This window comes from Podarcis vaucheri, assembly GCF_965113315.1.
Source record: "Podarcis vaucheri genome assembly, chromosome: 2".
Lineage (NCBI taxonomy): Eukaryota > Metazoa > Chordata > Lepidosauria > Squamata > Lacertidae > Podarcis > Podarcis vaucheri.
In genome coordinates, this window is record NC_138760.1 from 108,253,923 (window position 1) to 108,280,929 (window position 27,007).

The window sequence follows — 27,007 nt, forward strand, 5'->3', positions numbered from 1 at the left end:
TGCATGGCAGAGGATTGAACTAAATAACTCCACGATTCTGACTCCATATTTTGGTGAGGTATCTGAATTGAGATAATGAAAAACAGTTCCAGGGTGCCCCATAGATTCACAGTGACAGGTGTGTCCCTGCCGAACTGCCACTCACACATAACTGCAAAGACCTTCAGAACATATAAAGAGGTATAAGAACAAAATATTAAAAAGTACTGACACAAAATACTATGGCTCCCGCATCTTCAAGTCCTGAAAATATGAATTTATTCCTTTCGTTTCCCAAGGCTGAATGCCTGATATTAGGAATTCCAATTCCATTTCCTCCTAATAATCTCTTTTGCTTGTGCATACTAGATAACATTTGTATGTATATGGTCTTGGTGGATTTACTGAGTTGACAAAGGCGGCAGAATAAACAGCAATCTACTGCAAGCGGAATTAGCTGTTTGGCTTCTCTCTTTATATTTATTTGTTCTCAATGGATGCTGCCTCTAAGTAAGCTAGACTCAGGAGTGAAAAGTTCACTGGCTCACTTTGAAATCAAAGGGTTTGGGAGCTGCACGGTTGGACTTTTTGGCAGGGTCCAATGAGCACATTACTAGAAATAAGCCAACTTCCTGGCGAGGCCACCTCTCTATTTATTTATTATTTATTTCATATAGTTTATATACCACTTGATTGTAAAAAAAAAAATCAACACACCCCTCAAATCAATTTACCAACCCATCATGTTTTCTACAGCAAACAGGAGGGCTAGAAAAAGTTTCCTTTACGGATCGTGTATCGTTGACATTCTGATTAAAGTCCATGGAGGCCAGTACATTTTAAAAAAACAAAATCCTAGGGAAATAACAAACAAAAACAAAGCCCTTTGTACTGCTCAAGAAAGCATCAACTTTGCATGCAGGAAACAGATGAATTCTTTGTTACTTCAAGAAAAGGATGAACTGATCTATTTGCTACCCTATTTGTGCTAGTATCAACATGAACCGTCGAAGTCCTATTATTCTCTATGGTTACTAAACAGCCAGGTGGATATCATGTTAAGATAAGCATACACAGATGCATGCTATTACAGCTTAGCTGTCAGCACACACAGAGATAATCTAATGTTGTGGGAAACTGATGAAATGTTATCAACTCAGTGGCAAAAAGGTACAGGCCATGCACCGTGCAGCTATGGAGACCTGACAGTCAAAAGGCTAAATATAAAAGCATGTGTATGTGATATTAAAGTAGCTGAGTTTGGGGAGGGTGAAGTTTCGTTTATGGGACGCGGGTGGCGCTGTGTGTTAAACCACAGAGCCTAGGACTTGCCGATCAGAAGGTCAGTGGTTTGAATCCCCGTGAGGGGGTGAGCTCCCGCTGCTCGGTCCCTGCTCCTGCCAACCAAGCAGTTCAAAAGACCATCAAAGTGCAAGTAGATAAATAGGTACCGCTCCGGCGGGAAGGTAAACGGTGTTTCCGTGTGCTGCTCTGGTTCGCCAGAAGCGGCTTAGTCATGCTGGCCACATGACCCGGAAGCTGTACGCCAGCTCCATCGGCCAATAAAGCAAGATGAGCGCTGCAACCCCAGTCGGCCACGACTGGACCTAATGGTCAGGGGTCCCTTTACCTTTACTATGTTTCATTTAGCTTTGAATACTGCCACTTTGCACTGCCACATTTGTTTGCTGGTTTCCACAAAAGCTGCCAAAACATTCAGTGACCACAGAACAAAATGGGAAGCTTTGAGCTCAGCAGGCAAGGACTGGCATTCAGAAAGTTGTATGTACATCTGAAAGCTGGCTGACACGTGCATTTTGATCACGTGGTCTAGCATCCCTTGCTGACTCGTGGCAAATTTGTGAAATGCCTCAGTTGAGAAGTATTTTGTGAGGGTACAATACTTGGTTAACGGAGATACAGTGGTACTTCGGGTTACATACACTTCAGGTTACAGACTCCGCTCACCCAGAAATAGTACCTCAGGTTAAGAACTTTGCTTCAGGATGAGAACAGAAATCGTGCTCCGGTGGCACGGCAGCAGCAGGAGGCCCCATTAGCTAAAGTGGTGCTTCAGGTTAAGAACAGTTTCAGGTTAAGAACGGACCTCCGGAACAAATTAAGTATGTAACCAGAGGTACCACTGTAGCTCAGTCGGTAGACTCAAGGTTGTGGGTATGAGCCCTACATTGAGCAAAAGATTCCTACATGGCAGGGGGTTGGACTAGATGACCCCCGTGGTCCCTTCTAATTCTACGATTCTAAGATTAAGAAGCTTTTACATCAAATTGGAGATGGCTCTCACACACTTGCAGAGAATATCAGGAGGCTCTCAGTTATGAGGTTGAGGGGCAGTCACAGGTTCAAGCATCCAAGATCAACATTCTTACAAAGAAACTATGCTGCAGCCTTTGATCTTGTAATACGCCAAGGCAAGCGGTGGTGTGCTCATCCTTCCTTTCAGACCTGGCAGACCACTTGGAAGCATGGAGACTATGTCCTAGTTTGTTAAGGAAAATAGGAACCGTACCAGACTGGCCCATTGTAACTTCTAGCCACAATGGTTGTGTTCCATCTTCACTGTCAAAGGCAGAAGAATGCCTCTGAATACAGTGGTGCCCCGCAAGACGAATGCCTCGCAAGATGGAAAACTCGCTAGACGAAAGGGTTTTGCGGTTTTTGAGCTGCTTCGCAAGACGAATCTCCCTATGGGCTTGCTTCGCAAGACGAAAACGTCTTGCAAGTTTGTTTCCTTTTTCTTAACACAGTTAATACAGTTGCGACTTGACTTCGAGGAGCAACTCATAGAACGCAGTGTACATAGTAGCCTTTTTTGAGGTTTTTAAAGACTTTGGTGATTTTTCAAGCTTTTCCAAAACTTCTTTTGCAGCCATTTGGTAAGCTAAGCTTTTAAAACTTTTTTTTTGGGGGGGGGTTGGATTTTGGGTTGGGGTGTTTGGAATTCAAGGACTTGGTGTTGGGAAGGGGTTTGCAAGAATCTGGAAGCTTGTGTGTTTTTTTCTGCATTTTTATGATTTTCTGTGACCATTGGGCCACTCTGCTTTTTTTTTAAAAAAAATCTGGATTTGAATTTCTGTGTGCTGGGTGGCTGGGGGAACAGTTGGAGAGGGGTTTGCAAGAATCTGGAAGCTTGTGGTTTTTTTCCTGCATTTTTATAATTTTCTGTGACCATTGGGCAACTCTGCTGTTTTTTTAAAAAAATTCTGGGTTTGAATTTTGAAATGCTCTTTACAGTATGTGTGACTTTAAAGAGCACTTAATAAACTCTTGTTGTACCAAATTTGGCTTTGTTTCGACTTTTTTTGACCATAGGAACGCATTAATTGATTTTCAATGCATTCCTATGGGAAACCGTGCTTCGCAAGACGAAAAATTCGCTAGACGAAAAAATTCGCAGAACGAATTAATTTCGTCTTGCGAGGCACCACTGTAATCTGCTGGTAATCACAGGTGGGAAGCGCTGCTCTTGCACCCAGGCCCTGCTTACGGACATCTGATTGGGCAATGTGAGGGCAGAACACTGGGCTAGATATCTGGGCTTTTGGCTTGATTCAGCAGGGCACCTATGTTCTTGTGCTAGATCTATACTTAGCTAAGTGAAATTCTAGAAGAATAGGAGGCTAGGAAGTGCTCCTTTCAGAGGTGCACATTCTCAACTCACAACCTGAAGATATATGAAAAAGTACCACTGAAGTTACTCAAAAATTCCTACACACAAACCCCTTCACTCGGGGAATCCAGAGTCCTGCCCTGCTTGCACTTCCTCTCAGAAGAAGGCAAAAATGTCAGAAACCTTTTTTCAGGTTTATCAAGAACCCATAAGTCCTGCAGAGCCTTGGATGGTCACGTTATATCACAGAACATATATTTTTGTCAAGTTGTTCTATTAGACTCTGCTTATTGTTTTAACAAGCCTTTGTTAAGAACTCGGTTTTGTACTCTTTGTATTTTTATTATATTGTGAACCACCTTGTGCGGGCTTTGCCGCAAAAGCAAACAAATAAATAAAATAAGCTGAGTCGTGCTTTAAGTATGAAGGAATGTCTATAACATCAAAACCTGAAATCTTAGAAATGGCAGCAGACAAATAAATAAAACAAAAGATGGGTTTCTGAGGCCAAAATAACGAACTTCTCTGACCCAACTCTGAAGGACTGACAGTACTCAAATAGATGATGGGGCCCTCGGGATGAAATAGTCTGATGCTTCTGAAATAAATAAGAGAGAGGAGGAGGGAGATGTGACTTCTTGCTAACTCTTTCTGGTGATGCGGTAACGTCTGCTGCTGCTTCTAACACTGGCAAATAGGATTTGTAAGAGCAATCTGTACATTCATAGAGCACTAGAAAGCTTTGGCTTTACACACATATTTCTTGTTTCCATTTTAAATTCATGTACTATAATCTTTCCAGTGTCCAAATATATTTTATTTTGCTTTTGCCACACTTCCAGATGAATTTCATTGTTTGCCACGGTGATGTGAATAGTGGTAAAAGCTTCCAGTTTTAATGACAACAAAAACTTAATCTTTTTTCTTGTCACAAGTGTTTGAGAAACTTTGTTTTGAATTTCTCCCTGTAAATCATAGCCCTAGGACAAATTCACACCAGTTGGTACATTGAAAGCAGATAGCCATATGGTCACAACCAAACTCAACACGGTCAGTAAAAAAAAAGCCACTGAGTTTAGTTTTAGACACAATCAGTTTTCATGCTACAGAACACATAAAAATGTGAAAGGTCACAACCTGTACTGTGAGCATTGGCTGCATCTTTTAAAAGTCATTGTTTTCTTACTCACTGGCCTGGTTTAGCTCCTATAAAACAATACCATAATTCAGTGTTACATTCATAAGCCTTATCCTTGCCCCTTCTTCGCTGGCACGGCCAAGAGGAGAAGATCAGAGGTACAGTGGTACTTCGGGTTACATACACTTCAGGTTACAGACTCCGCTAACCCAGAAATAGTACCTCAGGTTAAGAACTTTGCTTCAGGATGAGAACAGAAATCGTGCTCCAGCAGCGGGGCGGCAGCAGGAGGCCCCATTAGCTAAAGTGGTGCTTCAGGTTAAGAACAGTTTCAGGTTAAGAACGGACCTCCAGAACGAATTAAGTACTTAACCCGAGGTACCACTGTAGATGTATTCATTTTTAACTAACCACATTTTGTCATTATGTCCAAGGTGAGAATTGTTGTTAGTTTCCACTATGGTTTATCTGAACAAGCCAGCACAGTAAACCACAACTGGAAGTTGACATGATCAGGCAAACCATAGTGAAAACTAATCACAGGATACACCCCCCTCATTGGCCGTCCTTCACACCCTGTGTCCTTAAACGCCAATATTGCCTCTTGCTTGCCTGGATAGGAGAGAGGGAGAGGGACGCCATGGGTGTGTGGAGATACCGGTCTACTGTACAACAGTAAAATTTACAATGGTTACCCCCATTCAGTTTTGCTCTGGTTGGTTCCACCCTCTGGCTGAAAATGGTTCCTCCATCCCTGTATTAGGTGATATGAAAGATCTGTTTGATATGTGGTGGCTACCTCAGACATCAAAGGACTCTCGCTTCATGTTCTATTTAAAAAGCAATGAACATGCATGATTCAGCACGCACAACACTCATATTTGCTATCTGGCATTCTGCATGTGTGGGGGAAGCAGTACTGGACGAGTGACAGTGTGTCTGAATCTAAAGACGCCAAGGAAGTGTTCAAATGGCTTCTGCTTCTGTTCCAACATCTAAAGGAGAACTTGTGCATGTGCAAAGGAGGTGGGCGAGGTTTATTCACATACCAAGATTGCATAATTTCCAAGAGAAAAGCCCCCTCTGCCGCAATCTGCATCCATGCCCAATGAGAGCCTAAACAAACCAACAAAATTAAAGGGAGATGCCCTAACAAGGGGCAAATCAGCCTGGGAATCCCCCAGAATGGGTTTTTCAAAACATTGCTAGACTTCAGGTTTTCTTGACAGCAAAATGCAACCTGACCTGTTTGACCAAGCAGCCAAAAAGCTAAAATTATTTACTTTCCTATCATCAGTTAACATCAGAAGTCTCACCAAGATCAATTTTAATCTGCCGGTTATTACTACTTCAAGAACTCTACATGCCTTCCAGAGAATCTACACTAAACCCCTTACCCTTTTTATCTCCTTCCTACCTGAGATCACAAAAGTAATATAAGTCACAAGCTTTAAGAAAATATTGCTTTCCTGTTGACTCAAGATTGCTTCCAAGCTGCTCCGCACACAAAAGGTATCAGGCGCGGCATCGCGGGGACCTTTTCGACTTTCCAATCACAAATGGCAGCAGAGCATACAGAACAGCTGGAGAATGGGGTTAATTTGAACAAAACACTGTGGTGGCTCCCTTTTGTCCCAAAGCTTTTGTATTCCCCATAATGGATTGCCCCCATAAATGTTTAATTAACTCCCATGTTTAATGCAGGTGCTAAAGGAACAGGCACAAAAAGATAGGCTTCACCCCCTTAAAAAGTGTAAAAATATCAGCACAAAATAAAATGGTTATGATTTTGTGTATATACATACTGCCTTGTTAACTTTTTCCTCAATGGAGCAACCGAATAGCTTCAGGGAGTGGTGAGAGAGGGGGGTGCAACAGAGAGAGTGATCTTTGCAAGCAAAATTTGTTTAGATGAGAGCTAACATCTTCCCCTCACAGTATGCTCATGAACATATGGGGTGCCTTGTGCAGGAAATTAGTGAAGTAGCAGATGCACATTTTGCTAAAATGGCTCTAGCCAAGTAGTACAATCCTACTCAAGTTAGTACTGGAGCAGTTCGCTGGTCTTAATGAATGTACTGGAATGACCCGATACCAGTTTGTAAGCAATGTTCTGGGGAAGGAAGAGATAGAAGTGGACCGAGACAAATAAATGATTGGGACAGGGTGGAGTGAGAATCAATTTTTGTTTTATTTATACTAACAATTCTGATCTTTTATATGACATGGAGAGAGAATTTTATGACTTCTTGGACCCTGGACTTCTTGGACTCACTGCTGGCATACGGACCTCGGTCGCTGAACAGATGGTCAGTACTTTCAGCTTTGAAAGTGCAGATCACTTACCTGGGGGGCAGGGGTTGAGTTCAGTGAAGGGACGGAGAAAGGGGAAACGGAACTTGCACTTCGATGCACACGCACTTCAAACACATGGCTTAAGCATTTTGGGAGAAGCAGAGTTTCAATCAAGTGGTGGCAAAGCAGGTTTCTGCACATCAAAATGGGCTTCCAGGAAAGGCTAAGCCTTCTCACCATGGTCTGGAGTCTCCTGTATGCAAGATTTTGTTTCTTCTTACAAAACACCCTTTGATGCATGTCAGTGAATGATGAGGGTCAGCCAGTTTGAAAAACCTGATGTTTTCCGACATACAGAGCTGGTCTGGCCAATCATTATCTCATTTAATCGACCTGCAATTACGTCAGGGAACCTCTAACTATAGTTTTCAATTTCATCTGAACTGGGAGACTATGATTAGCAATTTTGGAACAGACTTAATATCCTGCTTTGTTCTGAAACTGGAGGTTAGTTTCCTGGGTCAGACAAAAAATGAAGTATTTCTGCAGCATTTCTGAATGCACACAGAAGTACAAGCCTGCCCCCACAGAAGATAAATGCAGTCCCATCCATCTTCTCAGATGACCAGTAGAATCACAGAAACAGAGAATTGTAGAGTTGGAAGGGACTCACAAGGGTCATTTAGTCCAACCCGCTACAATGCAAGAATCCTGCCCATAGCCATCCCTGGATGGGCTCAAACCACCAACTTTCTGCTTAACAGGCAGAAACATAGACCCACTACACCACTGTTGGGCAGAGTTCTGAGATATACAAATGTTGCCAGTAAAAATTAATTTGCAACCTCATTATATCTTTTCTTTAGGTCACTACAGTGGTACCTCGGGTTAAGAACTTAATTCGTTCTGGAGGTCCATTCTTAACCTGAAACTGTTCTTAACCTGAGGTACCACTTTAGGTAATGAGGCCTCCCACTGCCGCCACCCTGCAATTTCTGTTCTCATCCTGAAGCAAAGTTCTTAACCTGAAGCACTATTTCTGGGTTAGCGGAGTCTGTAACCTGAAGCGTATGTAACCTGAAGCGTATGTAACCCGAGGTACCACTGTAGATGAAATACAACGTTGGTGATAAATATTTTTAAAATTATGTTATCTCCAGCAATGTTATCCGATGAAAAACATACCAAAGTGAGCAGCAGGAAAACTGCAATGCTTCCCTCACCACCAATACCTATGTGCAAGCTTGGGCCAATATCCTTCTCAATAACGAACTTTATACATTCCCTGGGTAATGCAACTTTTAGAGTCTTTGAAAGGCTGGAGGAAAGTTCTCTAGCTACCCAGGATAAAAGCAGAAATGGATGTTACCTTAACTGCAAATAGTTAAGTATACATTTATTCAAGCGCTGAACCCAAGCAGAGAGCCTTCTCAACACTTTTGCCTGCCTCCAACATGCTTCCTTTCCTTTCAGAGATCTCTCACATCTCTTTGTGAATCGGTACAAAACTGTTCAGAAAGGAGCCAGGTGTCAGAACAACACATTCCTGTTCGCATGGCAACTGGGTCAACACTCACTTGCCTTGATTGAGACTTGTTCGGCTGAATCGTTGTGGCAGAACGTAGAGGCTGCCCCTACTTAATTCAATGGGCCTTACTCCCAGGAAAGCAGAAGTAAGTTTAGTTGAACTCAGTGGGGCTTATGCATGCACAGATTCCACTCAGAGCTCTGAGTGGGGAAGCAGCTGCAACTTGACTAGGAAATCACTTGAACTATTATTAAATTAGTTGAAAGGGAGGCCCTCCATTGCAGGGATGCCCAGCAAAGCTCTGCTTCTGTGGGGAGGCATGGGGAGCCTCTTCTCCGCCACCGAGGATATGGATGGTCAGTGATGTATCTTGATATTGAAAACCAGATTATTACCCAGCCCCACGGGTAGCCTTGGGCCAGTTACAGTCTCTTAGTCTAACCCATCTCCCAGGATTGTTGTGAGGGTAAAATGGGGAGAAGGACCGTGTACACCACCTGAAGTTGGTGGAAAGGAGCGGCATAAAACGTAATAAATAAAATTAAAATAGAAATAAAGACATACACAACAGATCTGTGGTTTCTTGAAATGCCTGCAAAGATGTATTTGCATTCTGTCGGGAAGATGGTGTGTGGCTTAGCAAACAGCAGTCTGCTCTCACCTCAACTGCAGCCGCCTCCTCTGAAATGCCCCCTGTGTGAGTGAGTCATTTAATCCTGCGCTGAGTCTAATATAAGTCAGTGAGACTAGGCTGAAGCCTGTTGTTTGCATACCTATTACTTGCTATTAGCCATTAACTTGCACTCACCAAGCTAGGCTATTCTGCTTCCACAGTCACCTGCATCCATATATTCTTATTTTTTTTCTTTGCCTTTTGCCAAGCCACCCAGTAGGAGAAAACAACGACTGAATGAATGACCATCACAAATCCATTTGGTTCCCATCATTATCAGTTCAGACTGCAACCAAATCCCATTTTCCCTTTGCAAATTCAATTCCCATCTATAGCCCAATACATCACTGGCTGCTCACGTTTGCTGCCTCATTTTTTATGAGGGTTAAAAAAAAAAGGAAAGAAAGAAATGTGAAAGATTACTGCCAACGTATAATAGTCAAACTGCATTTTCAATTCCCAACACAGGGTTCAGGCGGACGGGCGAGGAGGAAATGCAAATGAAGGTACCGCTATCAACTATATATTACCCCAGTGACATTGCAGTGCTGTCTATCAGAACTCACGGACCTGGGAAAAGGATGTGTAGAAAAATCAAGCAAGCAAGCCATCACTCAAGCAAATCCTTTCGCAGCCCTGCTAAACATCATTTCACTGTTCCTGAAGCTTTCTGAGCCATTTTCCGACCACAAGTTAAAAACTAAGCTGTGATATTCCATTAGTCTTCATTAGCAAGAAATTCACCAAGGTAAGCTGCAGTTGAGCATGTGAAATTGCAAGATACTTCTTAAAGGGGTCAACAAAGCAATGGAAACAGGGGAGAGGGAGATTGTGACAAACGTATTTCTGGAATACGTTGTTTTAAATTTGTATACCACCTTTTACCCGTAGATCTTAGGGCGGTTCACAACATAAAATCACAATAATAATAATAAAAAGAATACCGTATTTTTCGCTCTATAACACGCTCCCAACCATAACACGCACGTAGTTTTTAGAGGAGGAAAATCCGTAGGCATGCCACCCGTAGGCATTCCCTCCATAACACGCACAGACATTTCCCCTTACTTTCTAGGAGGAAAAAAGTGAGTGTTATGGTGCAAAAAATACAGTACATAATAATAAAAAACAAAAACAAAGGCAACCCGATAGTCCCCTCTCCCACAACACATCTTAAAAGGGCATTTGTGTGACAATCAGCCCAAGGCCTGGTCAAAGAGGAACGTTTTTCACCTGGCACCTAAAAGTGTATAATGAAGGCGCCGGCCAAACCTCCCTGCGGAGAGCATTCATTCCATCGACAGGGAGCCACTACAGAAAAGGCCCAATACCTACGCATAGAAAGTGAGCCTGAGACAGTTGTAACACAATCTATAATTTGGTCCTCCATGAATTTGTCCAGTCCCATTTTAAACATATGATCATGACACCGCTCTTGTGGTAGCAAATGCCACAGTTTAATCACCCATGTGTGAAGCGGCCATAGTTCTTCACAGCCCTGAATCTTCCACAAGTCGCTTCTCGCTTTCTCCACATAATGCAACCTCTGGTGTGGAAAGTATCAGTGGTGAGCCATTTCATATTATCAGCGGCTGGAGTTGGGTTGGGAAAATAAGAGAGACTTCCGTAGTGGGATAATGTTTGTCAGCAAGGCTTAGCGAAAGATTACCCTGCAAAACCAGAGTATATTTTTAAAAGCATTATGCACTCAGACCCTTATGCAATTTTCCAGGCATAAGCTGCCTTATGCCGATTAAGTCGGCCTGTCAAACGTTATGTCCAGTGACAAAATGTAACAGAACAATCTGCAGCAAAACAGGTAGGATAAATAATAAAAAGATCAAAAGAGATGATTTCTGGATTATGGTTCTCCAAGGCAGAGAGAGGCCTCCAGGGGCAGAGCCTGCCAATCATTCAGAGGGTCCGTTCTCAGAGGCGTACACAGATAATTCTTAGCAGGGCTAATTAGAAACCTTTCATTAATGCCACTGAGTGTCTGTGAAAAAACTATTTTCCACACAGCAAAGCCTCCCTTGCAATTCACTCTTTTCAAAAACATTTAGCAGAAGCTCAGGCTTCCCCAAGTTTGCTGCCTCCCCAAATGGCTAAGTGAGAGACTGTTTGTAACAAAGCTTTTAAAACTCTGTTTTCCCTACCTTATAATCCTATGAATAATAATTAAACAGCTTCCCTCAAGTGAAAAGCCCATTTGCATGGAGGATGTGTTTTTAAGAGTGTGGCATGCATCTCTTTCACCGCCAAAAAGCCCGGAAGACCAAAATCCATAAGGGGCAAAAAATACTGCACTCTCTTCTCAGAAAAAGGTAATACATATTTTGATGATGATGACGACGATAAAATAATAATAATAATAATAATAATAATAATAATAATAATAATAATAATAATTTATATCCCGCCCTCCCCAGCCACAGCCGGGCTCAGAGTGGCTAACTTCAAATGTATAATACATTAACATAAAATCAGACAATCAATTAAAATACATCCTCAAATCAGATCAGGATCAGAATAAAATCCAATCAGATGGCAACCCACAGATTAGGGTTGGGGACCTTAAATGCTCACCAGGCCCAACTGTTTGTGCTGAACTTGCCTGTGAGAAAAATTGGGAGGCCACTTCCATGCAAGTTCTTATGAAAGGGGAGAGGGAGTCAGGCTGAACCCCGACCAAAGGCCTGGCAGAACAGCTCCGTCTTGCAGGCCCTGCAGAAAGGTGTCAAGTCCCACAGGGCCCTAGTCTCTTGTGACAGAGCGTTCCACCAGATTGGAGCCACAGCCGAAAAAGCCCTGGCTGTTAGCTAAAGTTACGCTGAAAATAAAGCTAACAGTAACATTTTTACAATGCAATAGTTATATAATTGAACACTTACGGATATTTGCAATTTCATTTATTTGACAAACCCAAATGAATACATTGATCTAACACAGTAGCTGAATAGTTGAGACTTCACAAAGGGCACAGCTACACATTACACAGGAGACCTGAAACAGACCTACAGATGGATACTTTTAAACATCTTTCAATCTTTTAATTATCCACAGAATTTTTTAAGGCTGTTATTTTTACCAGCTGTTTTAGTGAACTTTGTGTATGGGGTGTGTGTGTCAAGATTTTATTTTTCAGTTTTCTTTCTTACATACATACATACACACATCATTTCATTTGTATGCTGCCTTTCCACAGTTCAAACCATGTTCAAGGCTGCTTGCAACACAAAAAAAATGTATAACAACATAACAAAAGTACAGGAGTCATAAACAATAAATTAAACATTAAAAACACAAAACCAAACTGAACCATTTCCACATAAATCACAACAAATTCTAAAATAAAGATACAAAACAGCAACCCCAAACAATAACTCACCCCCTGAACCATACCTTGTTCTGAACCACTGTGGAAATGTTTACTGAAGGGCAGTATGGGAACCATAAAATAAGCTGAAAGAACATTAGCAGATTAAAGTTGGCACTTTTTATGCACTCTTAAGGAAGAGGATGTAATAGTAAACTCACATTTTCCTGCACTGAGTGGTACAGGTCTCGTTCTGCACTTCATGGTATAATCTTTGTATGGAGGACAAGGTTTTGCTTAATTTGTCTTAACACAAGTAACAGAATCCTGTTTTTCTTTGTAGGTACAGTGGTGCCTCGCAAGACAAAAAGAATCCGTTCTGTGATTCTCTTCGTCTAGCGGTTTTTTCGTCTTGCGAAGCAAGCCCATTGACGGATTAGAGGATTAGCGCTACTAGCGGCTTTTAGCGGCTTATCTGCTGATCGGATCAGCTGATAAGCGGCTTAGCGGCTTAGAAAAAGGGGGGGAAGGAAAAAAAAACCAGCAGGAACTCGCAAGACATTGTCGTCTTGCGAAGCAAGCCCATAGGAAATTCGTTTTGCAAAGCACCTCCAAAACGGAAAACTCTTTCGTCTAGCGAGTTTTCCGTCTTGCGAGGCATTTGTCTTGCGGGGCACCACTGTAATCTGTGTTACTTTGCGTATACTTTTTAAAAAAACAAAACACAAAACACTGGATTCTGTGACAAGTACACACAGCCATGATCATAACATTCACATGGACTTTTCTCAGTGCATCCTTCAGATTCAGGTTTCGAAATATGGCTCCCATTTTAAGTTCTATGTCAATTTTCAAGCAATATCATTTTAATTGATGTCAGCTTTGCAGGAGCAATTTAAGCCTCCAGCAGTTGTTTCTTCTGCTGCTGCTCTCTTCATGTACTGCAAACTACCACACTCTTCCTGTACAATATAAATTCACCCTGGTTTTATCATGGTGGTAAAAGGGGGGTGGGGGCAACTGTTCAACTCTGGCAAATAAATAAAGTAGGAAAGCTACCCAGTGAATTGAACATCAACTCTGCAGAAGCAGAGCCTCAAATTCTTCACCCTTAATACAACAGCAGTTATGAAATACTGTAGCATTATTCCCAACATTTAGCATTTACAGAATTCTAGAATCATGGTTTCACGCTACCAAAGCAGTAAAATGCTGTTTATGCAAAAATATGGTTCTTCAGAGAATCCAGAAAACCTCTCTCAGATGAGGCTAAACTAGCCATATTCTGGATTCTCCGTTATATCAAGGTCTATGGCAAGCTTATATCTTTTTTAAAAATGACAGCGGACAAGCAGTCTTTGCAGCAGACAAGTAAGCTTGCGAAAAAGGAGAAAGAGAGAAGCCTTTGCTGAGCAATTAACTGTGTACATCTTGACAAGCAGCGAGTGAAAAGAGGCCATCCTGTCTCACTGACAAGATCTATAGAGCGATCATCATTATGGACCAGAAGGTGAATTCCTCAAGATTAGGAGGACAGCACAAGGCTGCAATCTGAACCCATAATACTCATAAAAGCACATTAAACTGTGTCAATATTGGGCACTGGAAAAGCAGATAATGTATCAGGATGAGATCTCCAGCATTACCATGTGCATACCTTGAAGTCAAATTACACAAAGACTATTTATCTTCAAAGCCAAAGAAAGGCTTCTTCGTAATAGTAATAAAGTGGGGAAATGGCTTAGATTAAATACCCTAACAGCACTCAATTTTTAGAGATGTGTATTGACTTTACTGGGTAGTTTAATGGCCTTTTATTCAGTGAGTCTCTTTTTATACTGTCATATTCTGCTTATCTAATTTTAGCAAAGTGTCTGCTCTTGATATACACCAGCAACTTTGATTAAAAACACTAGTTCCTCTACATGTGTGAACATAGTCCGTTAGATTCTAGAGATAAACATTTGAATTGTCTAGCCTGCCGACAACTAAGCTCTGGAATACGCTAGCCTTTTAGCAGAAGATACTGGATCCACAACCAGTGTGCTTTGCAAAACAGAGCTCTCTTCCTCTTTCACATAAAAGGGGAAAAAATAAATTTACTGGATGTACAGAAGAAAGAAGAATATACACATGTGAACCCTCAATCTAGTTCACTCTGACTGATAGCAGCTCTCCACAATCTCTGGCAGAGGTATTTAATGTTATCTGCTACCTGATCCTTTAAACTAGGGATGTAAATAATTTAATATAGCATGCTATAGTTCTATCAGGTATTCAAAGAACTTCACAGTCACTATCTAGTTATAATCCTCACAACAACCCTGTAGGGAAGAGATAGCCAAATTTTTTGCCCTCCAGATGTCCTTGGACTACAGCTCCATCATCCTTGCTGGCTGGTGGTGATGGGAGTTGTAGGCCAGCAACACAATGAGGGTGCCATGTTGGAAAGGAAAGATGCAAGGCAACTTAATAGCATTATCGCCTACATTGCGGAGGGCTGGGGACGAATAAGGCTGAGAGGGAGTGGCTTGCCTAAGGCCACCTGGAGAGTGCATAGCACAGGTGACATGTGAATGGGGGTGTGTGTTTCTGATCCATAGCACAGTCTCTTAACCATGATGCTGTACCAGCTGAGAATGGTCTCTCCCTCAAAGTCAGAGAACCAAGAAAGCTGAAATTCTCCAGCAAGGCACCAAGGTGGGGAGATATAAGCATTTGCAGGGTGATGAAGGTAAGAGGATATAACCAGAGATCATAAATGAAGAGTAGACATGTATGCTGGAAAAAGAACCTATGCTACCTAAATCCTCATTTGACTTACCGTATTTTTCCGTGTAGTGATGTATGGAAGTGAGAGCTGGACCATAAAGAAGGCTGATCACCGAAGAATTGATGCTTTTGAATTATGGTGCTGGAGGAGACTCTTGAGAGTCCCATGGACTGCAAGAAGATCAAACCTATCCATTCTGAAGGAAATCAGCCCTGAGTGCTCATTGGAAGGACAGATCGTGAAGCTGAGGCTCCAATACTTTGGCCACCTCATGAGAAGAGAAGACTCCCTGGAAAAGACCCTGATGTTGGGAAAGATGGAGGGCACAAGGAGAAGGGGACGACAGAGGACAAGATGGTTGGATAGTGTTCTCGAAGCTACCAGCATGAGTTTGACCAAACTGCGGGAGGCAGTGGAAGACAGAAGTGCCTGGTGTGCTCTGGTTCATGGGGTCACGAAGAGTCGGACACAACTAAATGACTAAACAACAAATTTTTCCATGTATAACCTGCCCCCTATTTTGGGGGACTCCAAATTAAGAAAACACCCGTGTATAAGAAAAAGCCCCAATTTTAAACCTAATCTTTTGGTTTAAAAAATACCTAGTCTTATACGCGGAAAAATACGGTACGCTTCAAGACCTACTTTCCCCCTCTCCCATATCTACTCCTGTTTTTCTCTGCTAAATTTTGTTACCCTCCTCTCCCAAAATCTACCTGGTGTGGTAGCTGGAATGGTTTTCAATAAGAATTTTAATGCACAAAGCACCTCTTCTTGCTAGCCATGAAACTTGGGCAATCCCTTTTCAGCCTCAGCATGCCTTGCTCTTAATTGTGGCAAAGGAGGAGCCAGATAATTCATTTCAAATTGCTGATCAGGACTTGGGGGAATATTAATACCTAAATATTTAACACCTCATGGTGCCTATTTAAAAATGAAAACTTAGTATACAGGGGACTGGCTCTTCCTGCTTGGCAGGGTATTAATACTTTCCTTTTGCCTGCGAATATTTTGCTTTGCACAAAGCAAAGGGCCCCCGGAGGGACTGTGGGGTTCTTTTTATATCACTAAATAATGAATTAGAGGGATTTGTTACTGCGTGGGCATACCAATATTTGCATTTCACTCCTTGCCATTATGCCTGAAACACTCACAGATTATCTTTTATTTTCTCTATGCGATATCCAATTAACGTGAAAGGAACACCATGACTAGAAAGAAAATCCATCACCCCCACATCCTCAGCAAAGCCGTAATACGCTTCTGCTTCTTCTAAGTTGCCTCAGAGCCATCAGTTTAGACGAACATGCTTTAAATGTAGGTTACACCAAAAAGCTTTTTAAAAGACTGTTATTTTCAAAGCACAACCAAATTCAAATCATTTTCATGAGAAACGAAAAGAATTTACACTCAAGTTCACATTTCTTGGCTTCGTATCACATTTTACAAAAGAAGAAAGGGGAAAAAACTTACCCTACATCAGATTGTTAAAATGGCCCTAAAGAAAGTTGTCCATATCTATTTGAAAGTGCAAATATGGAGGCTAGTTTTCCAGAAAGATCTTTTCCCAGTTATTTCTTCCTTCCTGAACATGTTTAGAAGATCATGGCTTATAAATACGGTATTGTGCACTGACCAACAGATGGGGAAAGAGCATGCAAAATGCATGCTATAATCCACATATTTATGATTAATAGCAAGTACTCCTGGCTTCTCCCAGTACAATAATAGAATTTGGGGATTCATATAAATCTCTTATTTATTTATTTATTTATTTATTTATTTATTTATTTATTTGGTGAACTGCTTAATCCAAAGAAAATATCTAAGCAGTGTACATAAAAACAATGAAATAATTATCCATAATGTACAGATAAAGATCGACAAAATTTAAAAACAGCTACACATAACTGAATTGTATGACTGGATAGGCTTGCAGAAATAACTATCTAAAACATTTGTCCTTAATGCCATTGAGAATCAATAGAATTGTAGAGTTGGAAGGGACCACGAGGGTCATCCAGTCCAACCCCCTGCAGTGCAGGAATCTTTTGCCCAACATGGGGCTCGAACCCACGACCCTATTGACTGAGTTATCCCCAACATAAGCATATCTCATTTCTTTTTACTCAAAGACATTCCCACCCAATTGTGGGCAATTGTGCCCTTTCCTCTCTTGCATCTCTGGTTACATCAGAAAGTTAAACCATTTTATTTATTTTTTTACTCAACAATTCTCCAGGCCTGTTTGGGAAGTCTTTCAAATCCCTCTATGCTGATTTCCACTTAGCTTCTGGGAGGAAATCAAGATTAGTTTTCTTTTTAGACTCCAGCTCTATACGGGGCTCCATAAATTTCCCACATTCCTAGGCACCACCATGCAATTGCTAGGAGCCTGAGCAACAAAATGGCCTCGCTCCCAGGGCTGGGCCTAGAGTTGGCCTAGAGCCGTCACAGCTTCTCCTCCTTCCTTATTTAGCGAGCCAATCGAGATTTGAACTAAGGGAGAGAAATATTTTGCATGCCACATTGCCAAAAGGACTCAATGCAGCCTTCTGAGGACAAATAATTCCAGCGCTATATGGTGGGGTTCCAGAATCCCCCAGCACTAATTATATCACCTGAAATCCAGAAAGATGCCTTTATAATGAGCAAGTGGTTGTCACGGTAATAATGTTGCTAGCAGAGCATGACTGGATCAAGGGCCTCACAACTAAGATTTAGGCCTGAGGTGGTATGTCTCTGCTGACCTGTTTCATGTAAGACTGCAGTGGGGGGCTCATATAACTTAAGCCTTTCCCAGTAAAAACAAATTCCTTGAGCCTAGAAAACTAGGTGCCAAGGAAAAGCGTAGGCTTAATGATCTCCATTTCCACTTCTGTCAATTCCAAGCTGCAGTGAGAGCATAGTCTGCCCTTCTCGGGGTCGTTCTGGCCACTAAGGAACAGGCTCCCTAACACTGGCAGTGGTGGGTAGACAGCTTGTGAAAACTTTAAAATCCAATGCACTTTTAACATTTTCACTAACTTCAATCATTTATTGTTTGAATCTATTCTGCTCTGTGTTCTATACGAGTGTATGTCTATAACATGAGTTTGTGGGTGCTAGACATTCCTAAATTCCTGGACCCAGTAAGTGCTAGAATTTAATCAAGCCCTGGATCTAGCTGGGCCAGCTTCCTCATGAGGTAAATCACCTGGGAGATGAGCCATTAAGAAAACAAAGGAAAGGTAATGGGCCATTAAGGAAGCCAAGGAGAAGGGGCTCTGTACCAGATGCCAATTGGATGAGGCCCCTTCTCCAGCTCTGAATCATAGAATCATAGAGTTGGGAGAGACCACAAGGGCCATTGAGTCCAACCCCCTGCCAAGCAGGAAACACCATCAGAGCACTCCTGACATATGGTTGTCAAGCCTCTGCTTAAAGACCTCCAAAGTAGGAGACTCCACCACACTCCTTGGCAGCAAATTCCACTGTCGAACAGCTCTTACTGTCAGGAAGTTCTTCCTAATGTTTAGGTGGAATCTTCTTTCTTGTAGTTTGGATCCATTGCTCCGTGTCCGCTTCTCCGGAGCAGCAGAAAACAACCTTTCTCCCTCCTCTATGTGACATCCTTTTATATATTTGAACATGGCTATCATATCACCCCTTAACCTCCTCTTCTCCAGGCTAAACATGCCCAGCTCCCTTAGCCGTTCCTCATAAGGCATCGTTTCCAGGCCTTTGACCATTTTGGTTGCCCTCCTCTGGACACGTTCCAGTTTGTCAGTGTCCTTCTTGAGTTGTGGTGCCCAGAACTGGACACAGTACTCCAGGTGTGGTCTGACCAGAGCAGAATACAGTGGCACTATTACTTCCCTTGATCTAGATGCTATACTCCTATTGATGCAGCCCAGAATTGCATTGGCTTTTTTAGCTCTGAGATAGTGAGAAGAACAAAAGCCAGAGTTCAAAGTCTAGAGCAGCGACGTCCAACTTCCAAGAGACTGCGATCTACTCACACGATTAAAATCTGGCAGTGATCTACCCCTTGGGGGGGGGTTCAGGTCAAAGTTGTTGAGCTGTTTTTTAGGGAGGAACATCCCGTTTTGGGGGCTCTAATAAATGAAAAAAGGCGCTAAGTGATAAATTGCTAAGGAATTTATCCTCGCTGCGAAAACTCCATCTTCTGTTCTAGCCAGCTGTCTACCGTGGTCTACCAAAATCTCCCAGGGATCAACCAGTGGATCCCAATAGACCAGTTGGACATCTCTGGTCTAGAAGAAAAAGTTGCAGACTGGAAAGGCACGAGAAAAAGCCATGGCTGATTTCTGCTTCCATCCAAGGCTGCGGCTATGGGAGAAGCAAAATCCTCTTGGGGTGTAAATGCTGTGAACCCCTCCATTATAGGCTCAGGTTGTATATATGGGTACGTAAACCGAAAGGAACACACACTGGGGATAAGCCACCTGGAACCCTTGGAATGTCACACTGCTCAGAGATTCGAATGGTGTGCAAATACACACACTCTCTCTCTCTCTCCTTTAAAATCCAGAGTTGGACAATACCTTTACTAGCATCAATCAAAACGTCACAAAAGTATGGCAAGCTTTAGGGTTACTCCAGCATTCTTCATCTGGGAAGATGTTACACAAGGCAGAGCAAGAGAGAAGCGAGCAAAGAAAAAACGAAACTTGGGCTGATGGTGTAGCCATGGAGGTCAGCTTGCAGTCTCAGGTCACAAAGGGAGACTGCAGGCTGCATAAATCCCTGTCTCTCAGGTGCTACAGGTATCAAGTTACACACCTGGGTTAAATAAACAATGGCTGTTCACCAACTCTGAGAAATTAAAGCCTGTTTTTGCATGCCTGTCCCTTGCTCTGTTCAGAAAGATTTATCAGCTGTGCTTGTGCTATAAGCAAGAAACAGGGGTAAAGTAACGGTCACACAGCTGAGACGAAATAGCTTTAGCCCATGCTATAAAAAGCACCCCAAAGTTTCTCCAACTGTATCCAGTACTTTCTCTCCCTTTGTGATGAGTTCAACACACCCCACTCCTGCCTCTCCTTCCAACTTTCCAGGTGTCACTCACTTCTGCTGAGCACCATTGATTTCACAGTATTATTTTGCTCGATATTTTGCTGTCTTTCGCTTGTAACCACTGGCTCTTTCATACATAGAGGTTTATTTTAAAAAACAAACAAACCCACATATTCTTGCGTCAGCATTACTTACAGACTCCATACAATAGGGAGTTCACGTGGCCTAAGAGCTTGTGTGTGTGTGTGTGTGTGTGTGTGTGTTTTTGTTTTCAAGAGAATAAAATTCTAGCCTATTCTAAGCAACTTCACCCATTAGCATAGTTTTAACATGGAGAATGGAAATTTAATCCAATATTTGCTTTGAAAAGATATAAATCTACTCAGCAAGCGTACTGCTGATGGCGCTAAAAATGCATTTTATTTAACAACTTTAATTTTTACAGCCTAAAAAAAGGATTATTCACAATGCAACCCTATGCATATTTACACAGAAGCAAGGATCACTGTGTACAATAGGGCTTACTTACTCCCTGGTGTATTTAAAGATTACTGCCCCAACCTAAAAAGGCTTCACAACAAGTTACTGTATTTTTCACTCTATAAGACGCACCAGACCACAAGATGCACCTAGTTTTTGGAGGAGGAAAACAAGAAAAAAAATATTCTGAATCTCAGAAGCCAGAACAGCAAAAGGGATCGCTGCGCAGTAAAAGCAGCAATCCCTCTTGCTGTTCTGGCTTCTGGGATAGCTGCACAGCCTGCATTCGCTCCATAAGACGCACACACATTTCCCCTTAATTTTTAGGAGGGAAAAAGTGAGTCTTATAGAGCAAAAAATACAGTAACTACTGAAGCAGTGGTGAAGTGGTAATACATCCAACCAGACCTGCTGAATAGACACTTAAAAATTATTCAGAGAAAGAAGGAACACTGAAATCAATGGGATGCCAGTATACACAGAAAAGTAATTCCCAGATCTGAGCTCAGATGACATTGATTCAGATTCTTTTTCATAAAAACAAAACATACAGCCTAACATGACGACGACAACAAATAGCTACCCTAAAGCAAAGGCTTCTGAAGGGTTTAATTAAGTAGCTCACTATGCTTTAGTGCTATAGAAGCAGAATGACAAGCGTTGGCACAATGACCCTAAAAACTAACTAAAAACTAATGTCCCAGGACTCCTCCGGGAGTCTACATTGCATCTTCATAATATGAAGTTAAGCTTCGTTCTTGCCCCCCGCCCCACCTGCACACTTGAAAGAGAGCTGAGAGGCACTGGTCTGGTTCAGACATAACAGGAAACCATGGTTTCCCATTATGTGAATGAGCTTCAGTTTCACATTCTCCCCCACCCAAACTCAATGCCAGTAGAGAAGATTAAAAGCTTCGGTTTTCAACTAGGCACAGTTCCCCATGATGTCACTGATTCATTAGTTAGAACTAGCCAAGATTAGTCTGCGGTTTCAGATATTGACTTGTTTTATACATATATAAACACACTCACACACCACCTACAGTGGTACCTCGGGTTAAGTACTTAATTTGTTCTGGAGGTCCGTTCTTAAACTGAAACTATTCTTAACCTGAAGCACCACTTTAGCTAATGGGGCCTCCTGCTGCTGCTGCGCCACCACTGCATGATTTCTGTTCTCATCCTGAAGCAAAGTTCTTAACCTGAGGTACTATTTCTGGGTTAGCGGAGTCTGTAACCTTAGGTACCACTGTACTTCTTTAGTCAGTAACTGTTGGGGTTTTTTGGGGGGTGGGGAGTACTATGGTAAAGGTAACCCAGGGACCACAAAGAAGAGAGGAACAGAGTCGTGCAGTTCTGCACTTTGCAGAGAGAACCAAGGGTGTGAAAACTAACGTTGCTCGTTGATCTGTTTTGTGTATCACAGTCTGGAAGACAGCCAATTGAAATGGGTCAGGCTTTGTTTATACTACTTATTTCTCCACTGACATAAGTCACTAAATAGACCCAGGGGGAAATATGGACTGATTCGTCAATGTTTCTAGCAAGACAGAGAGCTGGCTAATGGCTTTATTGATTCTCTGCTTTGCTATACATTATATGGTACACTGGATCAAGAGGTCCATACTGCGAAGAAGAGGATCGAGGCTGCTGGCAAAAGCAGCATAATTCATTTCTAGCTTATCGGAAAGATGAGACAACTCTCTACGGAAAGATCCCAAGAACACGTCTTCTGGGTGCAGAGTGGCAAGTGGCAAAATTCAAACGCGGCCTTACGTTCGGCATCTGCCACACACATAAACAGAGAAAATTGCTCTCCGGCTCAGCGGAGGCTGTTGCACACACTTGTCTTTGGGAAGGAAAGAGAGCAAACACCTTTTTAACATGGCTGAGCACTTCCAAGTGGTTATCAATTCTGTAGGAGGCCCAATTGACAGACAAATTAAAAAAATTAAAGATTAGCACTGTAGGGTTGTTTTAGCAAGTGAACTTGACACTAATAGAGCCCAAACGAGATAAGCTGGAGCAGTGAGTTATTATGTATGCGCACAACAGGAGAACACACTTTCCTTTAGTGAAAAGTCCCCCCCCCAAAAAAAAAAAAACCCAGAGCCTTCTTTTGCGGGAAGGGAGAGATCATGCAGGAATCTTTTGGTCACTTCAGCTCCAAGAAGCTGCACATCTTTGCTTAAAATGCATGCAGCCCTTTAGTATCCCTAAGAGAAGCACCCTTAAGAAAGGAGGCAAAACAACAAGAAAACAACCTCAGCTCTACACAGGATAAGAGGGAGTTACCCAGGGCATTGTTCCCATGTTGCAAACTGCATTGATATCTCCCTGGTGTGAAGTTAAAATGTGCATATTTAAAAGTAGCAACATAAGGGACCAAGAACCAGGTGGAATTCTTAAACGTCTCCGCCCCTCAGCAAACTACTCACAGCTCCTGAAGGAGGCTGGCATTCCATTTTAAGAACCAGATTAACAGGGGCTTTTTGAGGCATATGGGATAATGTCCTAATGTTGTTGCTATACCGGCCGGGGGGAGTTGGGAGAGCAGAAAAATCTGGTGGTCCACTGGCTTGCCATTTCTGATTTAACAAGAGGAAAGGAAAGCAGCTTAAGGCAGACTACCAGTTGTGGGAAACCCAAGCGCTCACTTGCTCAGATGAAGGTTTTCCTCACAGGCATCTGGTGGGAGAGGATGTTGTGAGATGAGGATGCTGGAATACATGGGCCATTGGCCTGACCTAGCAGGTATTTCTTACATTCTTAAAGAATTTCTAAAGGATACCTGAAGGAGTGTCTCCACCCCCATCGTTCAGCCTGGACACTGAAGTCCAGGTCCGAAGGCCTTCTGGTGATTCCTTCACTGCGAGAAGTGAGGTTAAAGGGAACCAGGCAGAATGCCTTCTCGGTAGTGGCCCCCGCCCTGTGGAACGCCCTCCCATCAGATGTCAAGGAAATAAACAACTACAGTGGTACCTCTGGTTACGAACTTAATTCATTCCAAAAGTCTATTCCTAAGCTGAAACTGTTCTTATCCTGAGGCACACTTTTGCTAACAGGGCCTCCGGCACACAACTTCCGTTCGAAACCTGGGGCAAAGTTCACAACCAGGAGCAGCTACTTCCGGGTTAGCAGAGCTCATAACCTGACGCGTTCATAACCAGAAGCGTTCATAACCAGGGGTACCACTGTATCTGACTTATAGAAGACATCTAAAGACAGCCCTGTTTAGGGAAGTTTTTAATGTTTTATTATGTTTTTAATATTCTGTAGGGAGCTGCCCAGAGTGGCTGGGGAAACCCAGCCAGATGGGCAGGGTATGTATGTATGTATGTATGTATGAATGAATAAATAAATTATTATTATTATTATTATTATTACTAGTACTACTACAAACCCATTATAAACCACTTGCTTTTAGCAAGAAAGGTGAAATCAGCTTTCAGTTTATGTGTAGGTGAAAACAGGCACACCCACTTTGATTACTTGGGTGGAAAAATATCTTATATTGCACTTTGACCCTTCCTTGCTCTCCCTCTTCCAATTAGCATTCCTGAAATATTACTGGGAGCCAATCAAGTGCAACAAGGAAATGAAACCCTAACAGCTATTAAACCAAAGCAGCTGAACTTGGGAGTTGTATCCAATTAAGTAAAATTCAAAGTAGACCCAGTGAAATTAATGGGCCAGTGTTGGTCATGCCTATTAATTTAAATAGATCTACACCTGGGATGCAGGTGGCGCTGTGGGTTAAACCACTGAGCCTAGGACTTGCTGACTGGAAGGTCAGCAGTTCCAAGTCCCCGCGATGGGGTGAGCTCCCGTTGCTCGGTCCCTGCTCCTGCCAACCTAGCAGTTCAAAAGCATGTCAAAGTGCAAGTAGATAAATAGGCACGGCTCCGGCGGGAAGGTCAACGGCGTTTCCATGCGCTGCTCTGGTTCGCCAGAAGCGGCTTAGTCCTGCTGGCCAAATGACCCAGAAGCTGTACGCTGGCTCCCGCGGCCAATAAAGCAAGATGAGCGCCGCAACCCCAGAGTCGTCCGCACCTGGACCTAACGGTCAGGGGTCCCTTTACCTTTACTCTGGGATTCAAAGCTTTGTCTTTTTCTATTACTATTTTTTAGTTCAAAACAACACACACACACACGGTCTTTCCTTCCTTTTTTAAAAAAAAAGGAAGTGTGGATCATAGACAGTCCTAAACTGTGGCAGCCCTAAAAGGACAACAAAAACAAGTTTGTGTTTTAAGTGTGAGACAAGAAGCTCATTAAAAGTGTTGGCTCTGCAACCCAAGAGACACGGCTCTGCTGATCCGCAGAGGTGATACAACATTAAGCTTTCACAGATATGCTTACAGCTCTGCCGGTAGGCCTGGGAATATTTTCACAAGGACTTATTTTAAAACACACACACAAAAACCCTTCTCCTTGTTAATCCCAGGGTTCTATCAAACTTTAGTTCCAAGAGGATATGCTTCACAAATGGAGACCTGTGTGATATTAGTGGGGAGGTTAGATATAGGAAGTTTACTTCACCACACAATGCGGAATGGACCTTTGTTGCTCAGTGGGTCTAGGATGCCATTTTTAAAAAGGCTCAGAATCTTTGCTGGCCAATAGCTGGCCTTGGCAGTGAAACAGCCGCACCTAAAATTATAATACGTTTGCAGCTGATGGCAAGGGGCTAATGCTCTTGAATCAGCTGTTATGATGCACAGAACAAAACTGCAGACTTGCACACATGTTCAAATTCTAGCCTAGCCTTGCGCTCATTATACGGTGTCTGTCGGCAAGTCTGTTTCCTTCATCCTTAGTTGTTTATCTAAAAAATGGGAACCAGAATTTAGAAGAGTACTGTAACAATTATTAAGTTACACATAACAACACTCTTGAATAATTATAATTTGTCCAGACGGCCTTTAAGATGTGAAGAGAGCCTTCTCAAGAAACTGTGAGGAGCTTCACAATGCTTTCTGACAGGGGTCAGCATACAAACCCTCCATCGTCCTCTTTCAAATAGGTGCTACAAGCCTTGAGTTTACCAGACTACTCAAGCTACAATTTATTTTTCCACAAGCTTCTTCACTCCCCCAGGATCCTTCCCCATTGGGACTGCAGCTAGTAGGCTCATTTAAGCTCTGTTTACTCTTTTCCTCCTCTGATCAGCTTCTATAACATGGGATCTCCTCACACCAGTGTTCCCTTGCCCCTTTCAGAACACTTTGGGCAGAATCATAGAATCATAGAGTTGGAAGGGACCCCAAGAGTTATCTAGTCCAACCCCCTCCAAGGCAGGAAATCTGGGAGACGAGAGCAGTTATGTTATTTATAGATTGTTTTCTCAAACCTCTGGTATGAGACTGTTTGCACTGGGAGGGGGGGTGGATTGTAGGGATGGGGGAGAAATTTAATTCAGTTTGGGTAAGGTTGCCTTTAAATTCAAATTACACAATATGTAAACCAAAACACAGCCAGCCATCCTTTGAAATTCACACTTCTCCAAATTTTGCAGTGCATTTCTGCGGCCATATAATGTGCAAAAAATGACTATATTAGTGAAAATAACATAGGGGGGGAATTGTATTATTTTGGGCAGAACCAGTTTGGAAAAATACATATATAGTAGCCAAAGTTGTAAAAAGAAGAATTGTACATTAGGATAAATTTGCAATAAAATGACAGTGAATTTTCTTCACATTGATCTTCTCACTGGTTTTAACTTTGGTTGCAGGGGTGTGGGGGTCAGCAGCGCTAGAAATGGAGATGGCTCTCAAAAACAGGTGGGCTTTTAAGCGATAAGCCATTTCACATGCCTGGGCTAACATGAAGCTTTGCATGCTCCCGCCGGCGCAAGCTTTTGGGTCTCTGTTCATATATTTCAATCCACACAACTGAGAAGCTGCGGTAGTAGTTCTTCGGGATTATTTTAGGCTCTAATTTACAAACAGAATCAAGAGAAGCAATTAAATGTTAAAGTGCTATCAGCATGTTCTCCTCGAGTGGCACCAACACCGCTACGCATGCATGCACACGACAGGAACTGAAGGAGTCCAATCTTGACACAGGCGACTGGCTTACAAATTGAATTGCCATTTCATTACCATTACTCTTAGGCTTTGTGTTGCAGAAAGTCGTAACAGACGGCGTTATAGGTGCCTTGTAGGCAACA

The 27,007-nt window shown here is 42.4% G+C and overlaps 1 protein-coding gene across 3 annotated transcripts in view; it reads right to left on the bottom strand.

Annotated features, from left to right (window-relative positions):
• The window catches only part of PTPRG (protein tyrosine phosphatase receptor type G), a 560,158-nt gene that overhangs the window by 513,312 nt on the left and 19,839 nt on the right, over positions 1 to 27,007 (bottom strand). The window lies entirely within an intron of this gene.